The sequence below is a fragment of the Alligator mississippiensis genome, chromosome 3 (assembly GCF_030867095.1).
Source record: "Alligator mississippiensis isolate rAllMis1 chromosome 3, rAllMis1, whole genome shotgun sequence".
Lineage (NCBI taxonomy): Eukaryota > Metazoa > Chordata > Crocodylia > Alligatoridae > Alligator > Alligator mississippiensis.
The window spans coordinates 185,760,186-185,772,319 of record NC_081826.1 but is presented as its reverse complement, the minus strand read 5'-3'; the positions used below and the strand labels follow the sequence as shown (position 1 = coordinate 185,772,319).

The 12,134-nt window shown below is 38.0% G+C and overlaps 1 protein-coding gene across 11 annotated transcripts in view; it reads right to left on the bottom strand.

Moving 5' to 3' along the window:
* Positions 1-12,134, bottom strand: part of PTPRD (protein tyrosine phosphatase receptor type D) — a 2,106,329-nt gene that overhangs the window by 1,622,314 nt on the left and 471,881 nt on the right. For all 11 annotated transcript variants that reach the window (XM_059724729.1, XM_059724732.1, XM_059724733.1 and 8 more), the window contains exon 2: positions 8,610-8,679. The gene's annotated coding sequence lies outside the window, so the exon portion shown is untranslated. The remainder of the gene's footprint in view (positions 1-8,609; positions 8,680-12,134) is intronic.

Below are 12,134 nucleotides of genomic sequence, written 5' to 3'. Positions count from 1 at the left end.
ACAAATATTATTACTGTTATTCAGCTATTTTCTTTTTTAGAAATTAATATTGAATCTCTGGCTTGTTAAAACAGAAAGCAACAATGTTCAAAAGGGTAGATTATTAGGTAGATTAGCAATATGGCTATATATGAGAGAAGAATATAATCAGTAGATTTAAGAATCCATCTAATAATTCTAGACAGAAGAGAAAACCTTCAATAATATATATTAAAAAAATGCTTCAGAAGTTGATAGCAAACATAAGCTAAAAGGAATACATCAACTTGAAAAGCAAAGTTCCAACTACCAATGTTGTACCCCTTCTTGTTGAAGTATGTAACATTTAAGATTACCAAATGAAAGATTTATATTATACCTTTTTCAGTTTGCTTTATATATTTCCTAGCACTCTACATATAGTTAAGGTCACTGTTTGCTGGCTGACAGTTTAACTTCCTGTCTCCTGCAGTAGTAGGACTGGTATATGAAAAGAAACACTATCTTCTATCTGGGGGTGAGAAATAAGGTGATATATAATTTCTAAAGTGGCTATGAAGCTCCTGGGAAATCTCTCTCTCCACCTATTCAGGGAAAATCATGGGGAGGATGAGTACTGGATCCCTGGGTCTTCATCTGCTTTGTGTACATATGTAGCTGATTTGAATATAATAGCCTTTCTACCATTCAAAATATGTTTATTGTAAGTAGGGCAACCATATGTCTTGGTTTGGTTGAGACAGTCCTGGATTTTGAAGGCCAGTTCTGGCTGGTTGGTTAAAATTAAAGTGAGTCCTGGAATCACAGGGATGTGGGGTGCAGTCTGGCAGGGAAGTGGGGTAGCAAGGTGTGTCAGGCTGGCAGGCACCACTGCTGCCCGACTGCCTGGCACACCATGCTGCTCTGCATCCACCTCTGCCTGCAGCAGCACTGCTATATTTGGGCAGGGGGGAGGGGAGAGGAGGGCAGTGTCCTGGATTTCCCATGGTCCCATATGGTCACCCTAACTATAAGGCATACCATACATTCATATAACTGTGCAGGATTTAGCTGAAGGTCCAGTTTAGCACTTGAAAGGGCATGTGTCATGACTTGCATTTTATAAATAACAGACAAAGAACTCCAAATATGTAATATAAAACTAGGTACCAACAGGCATGTTTGATGTCCATCAGTGCAATGAGTTTACTAAGAGAGTTTATCTACTCTAGGTAAAGATGTTACACTGTGGATGCATCTACATGAAATGCTACATCGCTGTAGTGATGAGCTACATTGCCATAGCTCATTTCTTCGGCAAGGTAGCATGGCAGGCACAAACTGTGATGCCGATACTACTGCATAGTAGCAAAGGGCTACTGTGCAGTAGCTCGTTGTTACTATGCAGTAGCATTAAAAATGACCCGTGCGGTGCCAGTACTTAAGCAGATACTAAATGAGTGTGCAGAAAAAAAAGTCACATGTGTAGATGCTACTAGTGCCTGGCTTTCTTGCAAGCACCTTATTGTAAGTAAAGCTATAATGGCATAAGTATCATTTTGCATTCCTTAGCTGCCACTTAAATTAAAAGATGTGTTGCCTGAATAACAGCTTCCAGAAGAGGGACACAGATGAAAAAGGATATTAAATCTAAACTATGGCTTACTAGGGTTAATTGATAATGTGTTGGGATCACAGGACAAGATTCTCATTACATCAGTGGAATTACTCTTGTTGGACACCACACGAAAGGAGAATCAGACCCATGTTGTTAAGGTTCATTGTTAAGGTAGCCTGTGTGAGTTCTATAATTAGCGCACACAGTTTAAAATTTGCCCATTTGCACAGTGTCACGTCTAGCATACCGCTATTTTTATTGTCTTATTTTCCAGTGAACACAACACATACAATTTGTTTTGGGCAATTTGCAGCTCTTTTCATACTCCCCCACAACTCCCTTGATTTCATAGACTTGATTATGATGGAAAATCTATACCCACAACAGATTACAAGGTAATGAACAGGCCCAACTATATTTCTAAAGACCCACTTAACCAAGACAAGACATTTAGGATATGTATGCATGACAGCATCATGACACAAGGAGATGAATAAATGCTAGCTAAGGTACTGAAAGCCATATGTCCATGTTATCATGATACTGCTCCTGAGCTAATTAGCCCTGGTTTCCTCTTCAAATATTCAATTTTAGTGAAGCCTCACACTAATATAGCTATACAGTTTTCAGTACCCAATCTTGCTTGGTAACAGCTAGCATTGATAACTGCATAGTACGGTACATATTCCCTTTATTCAGATATGCAACATTCTATAATATCATCACCTATTTTCAGTTACCATTAAACTGAGATGGATTTTAGACAATTGTCTAGATCCAAAAGGTTTTTTATTTTATTACCAGCCATATGTGACAACTATTGGTTCCCTGAACACCATAAAATAACAATCTTTACAGGGCAAATATATTGTACTGTATTATACTGCATAGCACTGCACTTAATCTCAGCCAAGCTATATTAATTATTAGTATCATAGGAATGCAGGGCTGAAAGGGACCTCATGAGACCATTTAGTCTAGCTCCCTGCTCAAGGTAGTATCATCCCTGACTAACATACTTAGTTGTATTAGTCTAAAGTCAAGTAGAAGACAAGGTAGATTGGCAACTAACCAAAGTATATATATAATTTCACCACCCTCATAGTCAAAAAGTTCTTCCCCATTTCCAACCTAAGAGCATGTGCACATGTTCACAGGTCACGACCTATGATTGTAGACTGGGTCCTTGCTTGTGCACATGTTTACTGGTGCTGGGAGCTGCACTGGGAATGCAATCTAAGTTAGTGCGGGGTAGGGGCAGGTGGGATTGGGGGCTAATGGGTCCATGAGGAAGGTTGGAAGAATTGGGGGGAAGGGAGGTGAGACTGCCCAGTCCACAGGGGGAGGGTGTTGCCCATCCAGAAGTGAGGGGGTCAGAATGCTACAAAATAGCCTGGTCAGGCTTGGAGAGGGAGTAAGAAAAGCACAACCCCAGGGCTGGGATGAGTGGCTGGGGTCTGAACATATACATGTTTGGTTAGTTTAGGCACCGGTTAGCCCAATCTAAGTAGTTCACCTCCTTAGATGAACTAAAACAGATTAGACTGGCCATTTTTTGTCTGAACATATGTACAGTTTGGCACTTAGACTGACCTAACTCTAGTTGTGTCAATTTAAATTTGAACTCTTTATGTACCCTAAATTTTCTCTGCAGCAGTTAGAGGTTATTGCTTCTAGTTCTGTCTTTTACAGCCACAGAACAAGACTATGTCTATTCTCTTTATAATTATCCTTCAGGCATTTGAAGACTGTTATCCAATCCCCTGCCAATCTACTTTAGACCAAATTACCTTAGTTTCTTCAGACTTTCCTCATAAGTCATGCTTCCCAGGCCTCTAATCATTTTATCACTCTCCACTGGACTCTTTCCAATCTGTCCACTTCTTTTTTGAAGCACGGGGCCCAAAATTGGACAAACTATTCCAGGTGAGGCAATACTAGTGCTGAATAAAGTGGAAGAATCACTTTCTTTGATTTGAAAGTGACATTCTGTTAATACATCCAAGTATGCTGTTGGCTTTTTTGCAACAAGACTACACTGTTGGGTCATATTCAGCTTATGATTCACAGTAACTCTCAGGTCTTCTGTGCAGTACTGCAACCTAGCCAGTCATTCTCCAGTCTGTAAATCATTTCTTTGATTTATCCAGGTCAGCCTTACCCTTCAGTGTCTAAAATTCCACCCAACTTAGTGCCATCTGCAAATTTGCTAACCATACACTCAATCCCATCGTCAAAATCATTAATGAAGATGTTAAACAATACCAGACCCAGGACAGACCCATTGGGAACCTATTTGATATCTCTTCTCAACTTGACATTGAGCCATTAAATGAAACACATGGACTTAAACCATATCAAAATGAAATGTTTTGATATTTTTTTCATTCCAATCTTTTTATTGAAGTGCAAAACATTTCATTTGTGTTTAATCAGTATTTGCTGACAGAAAAACTATTTGGAAAAGATCTGACCAGTTGTATAGTCAAAGCATTGTAAGGTGCTTCAGCTGGTGAGAGCTGGAATAATCCTTTTTTGTTTGTTTTTTTACAGGTGAAAGAGTGAATGCTCTCAAAACAATGTTGTCTATAAAGCCCAGGCAAATCTCTAAAGTAAGTATTCTTAAGTAGCCTGAATCATATCCATATAAGACCCATAACATTCAGGAAAATTCACACATGCTTTCACATGTGTGTGTGTATTATATATTAGAACGGTTTATCAGAAATCAGTCATATTCACAGTGCAGAAGATAATTGTCTGCAAATCCTATAAATATTTAGCTTAACCTATACTTAAGATCCATTTTCCCCAAGATACTTTTTATAGCCATGATAGCACAGGGTATATAGGAAAATGTTAACCTACAGTGCACATGCTTAAATCTCAGTGATACCTTAGTCAGAACATGTCTGATAAGGCAAAGTCTCAGTAGGCCACAGCAAATGTGTCCTTAATACAGAGAATCTGTGATTTCATTTGCAAAAGAAGATACCAGTTTCACATTGAGGAAGTATGAAAAAGGCACAGGGAATATTATATTGTAAAGTGTCCAAAAAAAGAAAAAGGGCAATCTTTTTTTAGATGAGCTCAGAAATACCTATAATCAATTTCAGTTTCAGATTACTGGTAGAACAGCAAGAAATTGCCAAGTACATTGAATGAGTAATAAAATGTGTCTCCAGAGGTTTGCATTAGCAGAGCTTTTTATCTGATCATATTCACTTGAGGCATAACCAGAAAGCTGTTCCAGTGTTCTTACAGAATAATACTCTAGGTAAAAGAGAATGTCTTCCGCAAGCATGTCTCTGGCCCTGGAGATATAGCTGAACAAACCCCTCCCCTCCCCCCCCACCCCCCAAATCACTAAGCGTTGTGCCTATGGTTTATTAGTGAGACTGGATTCATCAGACTTCATAATGGTGTCTCAGGGAATGTAAGAAGGAACCTCATCATTTACATTGTATATTAAAAGTTTGGCTAGAGAATGTTCTAGAAAATGAACTGTAGGAATAAACCCAAAAGGGCAGGAAGATTGATGTTTTTCAGTGTACTTGGTGACACCTTATTCTACGTCAAATTTGGCATGCCTGTCTTACATTTACTTTGATAGTAAACACTGATAGTAAACAATGATAACCCTGATAAGCCTATATAAATCATGTGTGTGTGAAGATATTTAAAAAATACTTTGAAAAGCAATGTTTTCTTTACTTTAGATTACTAGTTGATCCCTAAATAACTACAGTTTATATATGCAAAATTTATAAATTTGTTAGAATTTTCCAGGTATAGAATCTAATTGTTGGATATCTACCTTGAATTTGTCCCCCTCCTATTGCTGGGGAGGGAGACAAATTCAGTCTGTTGCCCTCTGACCCTCCCCGCTAAGTTATTCCTTACCCGTTTTACTGCCGACCCTGTTCTTCTTGAACACATGGAAGTGAGGGGCAAAATTTACATAAAGGCAAATTACTACAGGTACCCGTAGTCTTAGTTCAGCCAGTTTAGCATTTTTAGAAAGAGCACAGACTTAGTAAAAAAAAAAAATTAGGATTTGCCCCCCTTAATATCTGCATTGATAAGGGCAGTTCAGTTGTTTTAAAAAGAGTGAATTGAGTGCTGGTACTAAAGTGAAAAAATCTACAGACTGAAGTCTTCTGTCTAAACACAAGAAAGATGCTACAATCAGAAGCAGTTCACATTTTCACAAGCTGTGCCATTAATCTAGAACCAGAGGGACCACTATCCGATAAGGCTCTGTTCAGCCTTCAGGGGCTGTAAATGTTTTGAACCTTCAACTAGGTATTATAAACTGTAGTAGTTTTATCATGTGATCTGTTGCATCTGGATTAACACATCTCATATAAAATTCATAGTGTTGGAAAGGACCTCCAGGGTCATCTGGTTCAACCCCTACTAAAAACTGTCAAACTGAAATAATTTTCAAATCTCAAACAACCTGAGCTGGCTTCATACAGATAGCCCAGATGCCTCGCTTGCTGATTTGTAGTCCTCCGAGCAAAACAACTGATAATTAGTGCTAGCAATTTGAATGCATTTATCTTGTACTGTTTTCCCCAGACACAAAGTATATTGAACAATTTGATATTTAGGATGCATCAGTATTTTCCTGTTTTATGCCTTTCCATGATACAAAAAATAAAATATTGTAGCTTTTCCCCCTCCTATGTTTTTATTAATTCTTTTGTTACTAATATAGCACTCAGCTTTCAATAATGACATCACTGAATATGCTCTCTGCAGTGCCCTTTCTGTAGAAGTAACATAAGTAATATTATTTCCCCACAAAGGTTTATGAGTAAAATCCTGGACCCACTGAAGTCAGTGAGAGTTTTGCCATTGTCTTCATGATGCCAAAATGTCACCTTTGAGTCGAGTCTCTTTTAAAAGGGAGAGATCTAGGAACCCCAAGTACATCTACAGGGTTGAAACAGCACTAATAGGAAAAACAAAAAAATATCAACTTTATTTCTATTCAGAATTATCTGCTCTTTTTCTAACTTTGATATTTGGCAAAAACTGAACCCTGCTTACTGCTAATAGATTTTCTCTTAGAAGAATTAGCTTTGACCCCCAGTAAACAACAAGCTAAAATATGATGAAATTTGTTGCTTAACCTACCTCAAAAACTAACTGTATGAAAGTTTGAAAAGATTTGATATACATCATCCATGTGAAGTAATATAAACCCTATCTAATCTGAGGGTTGGGTAAGCAAAAACCTAGGACCATAACATATTCAATTTTTCCAGGTTTTTTAAGGTTCATGGCCTTTTCAAGGAAGTTTCTTCTGAATGATTAGGAGGCCGGATTACAAGCATTTACTCATAATTCCATAGACTAAAGTTAAGTGATGAGATTCAGTGGAAGATATTATTCAGAGCAAAGCCATATGTAGACCCAAACTCAAGGATCAGATTTATTTTTTTAATATAAAGAAGGCATTCTTGCCTTATATATATTGATTTAAATTACATTAACATCACTATTCTAAGGTCTGAATCTGTGGAAAGTTTTGAGAATTGCAGTTTTACATATTTTGGTATAGGATCACACATTTGAACCTGGAATCATTCTTATTTATTTGGGATAAAAATACACAACTGTTTTGAATGAATCAGTGTATTCTTATAGTGTAAGTTCCACAAAATAAGGGTCTAATTAATTATTTAAAATAAAAATTTACAATTATGTTAGCTAGTATAAATTCAGAGTGATCAAATCACATAATGTAGGTCACACAGTAAGATATAACTTGCTTGAAAGGAACAAGAAGAAATTGTTCCTTCAAGCACATAGTCATAGTACCAGCTGGTATTGGTTTCTCATCTTCCTTTGACATATCAGACACTGAACAAAGGAAGTGACTGTTACTGTTATGCAAAATTAGGTAGATGATACTCATGCTCAAGGAGCTGAGCTTGCATTAGTTAATTAATCTCTATGAGACCCTGGTATGATCGACTTCCTTGGAAAGGAAAATTTAAAAGAACATTCAATGTTTATCTTCTCACTAGGCAAAATGAAAGGGAATTTGTGACACTGGTCGGTTAAGTGACTTGCCCGGAGGCCAGACAGTAAGTAGTGCAGAAAGTTGAAAAACCTAAACTTCCTGATCCCCAGAAAAATGATTTATTAATTGGACTACAGCATTTCTTAAAACTGTTCCAACTATCTAGGATATATGAATGCCACTTATTTCCCAAATCCAGCAAAAATATTTTTTTTAAAGAAAATTTGATATCTTTTTTTCTATATATACCTTGGAAAAAACTTTCAGCCAATGTCTGTTATTCTGAGGAAGGGATTTATTAGACCTCTGAAATCTGCAGAACCCCTTCGATATTTCTTCACAATTTAAGTCTATTCTTTTCAGGCCTGTAGAAAACACCTGGGCTGCGTCCAGGCATGTGTGGACATTTTGTTCCCCAAGGACAATTAGTGGCAGCACACCTTGTGCCGCCACTAGTTGTCCACAGGGAATGCCTGTGCCACACACACTCTGGTGTGTGGCAAGTTACTCCAGGGGTAGGAAAGGCGGGGCCAGAACTGGGTTGGCCCTAGCAGCCTTACCTGGGGTCCTGATAGCCTCCCAGGGCTGCAGCAATGGTGATCTTGCTGCACAGAGCCTGGACAGCAGCAGAGTGTGGCTCTGGCCGGCCAGGTTCTGTCTTTGGGCGGTCTTTTTTTTTTTTTCAATGGATTTTTTTGATCCCTGGATATCCAAGAGTCAAAAAGCCTTCCAAACTGCTCCCTTGCAACATGGGGAACAATGGAAGATGTGGTATGTGGCAGCACAGACATGTCTGCAGCACCACATACCGCACGGCCGCACTCATCTGGACATGGCCCTGTTGGCCAAAGACTGACACCGAACCTCTCAGACCCTCCACAAAAAAAATTTTGCCACAAAATTCTACTGAATTCCACTGAGGAGGACCATCACATGTAATACCACAACGCGGCATTTAAGGAAAATAAAATAATAAGGAAATTGACAGAGACTTACCAGTTCACCACAGTCTGCACCCACAGCAATCAATGAATGGATTGAAAGTGTAAGACCCCTCAGATTTTCCCTGTAAAAATTAAGATACACAAAATGTTGTTTCTTTAGCATTTTTAGATTAACAACAGTAAATCCTGATTCTATGAAAAAAGCAAATAGTAAAAGCAATTTGTTGAAGGTGAAAAAAATCTACAAATTAATGCCATGGCATAACAATGTAATAAACAAGAATTTACACAGTAGTTATGGTATAAAATAATATAGTTCATAAAGTATAAAATAAAGGTAATATATATTAAATTATATGATTCAGAAGATATTTTCTGATTAAAATTTTCATGCTACATCAATTGCATAATTAACTACAATAGCCATTTACAAACTACTTACTGACATGCTATTCCACTAAAAACAATTTTGTTTCAATGCACCATTTTTAATACAAAATCTGATTTCATAACCATACTTATGTTAATAGCGCTTTAAATACCCAGGAGTTATTACCAGTGCCTACAGCGCTTACACAGAAATGTTAATCAGACTGGTAAATTTCCTTAATGGTTTGTGAAAACAGAACTGAAGTCTTGCTACTAGTAAATGTAACAGCTCACCTAGACCAAGTCAAAGTCAATCACTGACATCTGCGTAAATATTATATCTCAATTATTTAACTTTCTATACTGCCAGCCAAACCAATGCTTTAGGCGGATGTATAAACTACATACAGGAATAGTTTTGCATTTTCTCTTCATCCCAAGCTCATTAAAATTGATGGGATCTAGGGGTACACAAAGGTGGGATTAGATACTACAAAATATGCCTGAAAATTACCGGCTGGAAGGTAAAATTAAAAAACACCTCTACATTTCTCTAAGCATATCTTTATAATTTGCTTCTGGATGGGTTTAATTATCTTCTACTTCCATTTCACACAGCACTGATTGCATATTATTTGTGGCTTAGGAAAAAAAAGAGATAATTGTGTTTTGTGACAATTACATTTATATCACTCAAAAGATATTGCTTTATAGCCTAACTTCTTTTTTCTTAGTTCCTTTTCCCTTCCTGGAATGCTTTTCGTTTCCATTTTCCTTCATTTGTTTATATGACATAAGTTGCTCTGATGGCCTTTCTGGCAAACACTCATTTTCTACATCTGCCATCAGCCAATGCTAAATTATTTTAATTACATTTAAGTATGCTATATAAATGATGATCTATCACATATTTACTTTTCTTCAAAAGTATGTAACTGATTAAAAACAAACAATGAAAATAAAACAACAAAACAAATGAACAAAAAACTGTTCCCCTATGACATCTTATTGTTTGACATCCTAATGTAACCTTCCATTTGTTTGCTATTATTTATTCAAGAGTATGTATTGTACACTGCAACATTTGCAGTAGTTGGTTGTATTGAATACATTCCATAATCTGAAACCTCAGTAATTTGTTATTTTCCAGCTCTTCTCCTCCCTTCAGCAGGACCTAAATTGAAAAATGGAATCCACCAGTGTGTGGAAAGAGGATTTGCAGTTAATGCTTCTAGAAACAGTACAGCTTCTCAAAGTCCCATTCAACTGATACTCCATATAGCTGCAGCCTGAACCTGCAGATTTCAACCCTTCAGCAACTTAGAGATATTAACATGCTTTTTCTTTCACCTTAGACATCAGAACAGGACCTCTTACCTTTGTCACCATGGACTTTTATTAATTGTCCCATTCCTCCCTTCCCTTCTCTAGCCCTGCACAAGCAGCTTCTTGCCTCCTCCCATCTCATAAATGTCTCATTGGGTTCATATGTTTCTAAACTTTTCCATAAATCAAACTGGTCTCTGTCTCTCACAGTCCTCATGGCTGACTTCATCTTTGTTGCTCTTCATGACACCTAGGCTAGGTTCAGAAACTGCACATAAACCAGTAAAAGTGATTGGAAAATGGTTTAAATCTGTAACAGAACAGAAGTTCAGTGTACATAAATAAACTGCTTTCAAATGACTGAAATTGGTTTAAGATAAACTTGGATAGATGTAATATCAGACTTAACTAATTTAGGTTAAATTGCTTTATTGACCTTCTGTCCCCAAATCCCTCCAGATTCAATGTTAATTCACAGTCCTCCAGCATCCCAGGATGCTTGGCACCTCCCCTGCAACCTTCCTGTCACAGGGTGGGTGAGCTAGCCTTGGCCCAAACTATCTATTCCAACTGAGCAGGCGTGTGTACTCCAGCACCCCCTGGATTCTGGCCTGGGCCACTGCAGGCATGTGGCTGTATCTCCAGAACCAAAATTATATGTCTGTTCCTTTATTGGGTCAATCTACACAGTTTACACTAACCAGCAAAGATTGAATAGATTCAGCCTTGGGCTTTTTGACTGCCTGTACTTCGCCCTAATGTTCCATTTCATGTGTCCTCAATCCTATCCTCCCCTTTCTACCCTTTTTCCTTCCATTTCCCCACTCCATCTTGATTTCTTGTTACAGCTAAAATACATATATACATAAAACAGCTGCATTGTGCATAAACTCTCAAAGGAGTGATAATGGGATCCAGCATCAGATCCTATCATGCCTTATCGTCGGTACAGGGGAAGCCTAGGATTGCTATCCCAGGCTCTCCTTGAACCGGCAAATAGCAAGCTGCTACAGCTGTGAGTCCTGCAGCTAGGATTCTCCATCCCAGCAGCTGAAGGGTGCTCCTGGGACAGAGTCCTACAGCTGCAGGGTACTGCCAGGGCCTAGAGACCCCTCAGCTGTTGGATTCCCAGCCCCAGCTGTGCATAGTGCACCCCTGCAGCTGGAAGCCCTGTCAGTTGATGGGCTTCCATTCACAGGATGAGACCCTGCTACATACGCAAATTAAAGCTGGATAGAAGCCAGCTATAAAATTATTGCACACTTTCTAGCTCCAACTTTATAGCTGGTTGGACATTTTTATGTCATGATAGTTACTTTGCACATGTAGCCGGTCTAAATTAATTGCATAATTAATTAGTTAATTGTGTAATACATGTAACCTGTAGAGCAGGCCATAGTAATGCAGATGTACAGACAAACTGCTGCCTGCTATATTATTCTGTACAACTACAACAGACTTTGGAAATGAAGTACAATTTTCAAGCAAATATGGTATGCAGATAAAAATACTTGCCTATGCACTTTTGAAAACTTAACTGCAAATGTGAGAAAATATCCCAAAATGGATTTTGTTACCAAACACATACAATAAGCATAGTTACTAGTATCAAACATTTTATATCGTCAGTAGAGGAAAATGGCTGTTCCTCATGATGTTGACACTTCAGTTTATGATTCTTACCCCATGCAATGAGACTGTGACTGAGAACTGCCTCTCATCGTTTTTGTTTATACTCCATTCCTGCTGTTTGTGATGTCTTTAAATGACTTATGCAGATTGAATGGCAAAGAAGGTACTGAGACATTGTGAGCCGTACTAGTCTGAAGACAAGTAAATGGCTAGATTTGCACCTTATATCTAAATTGATTGATCTCTTTCT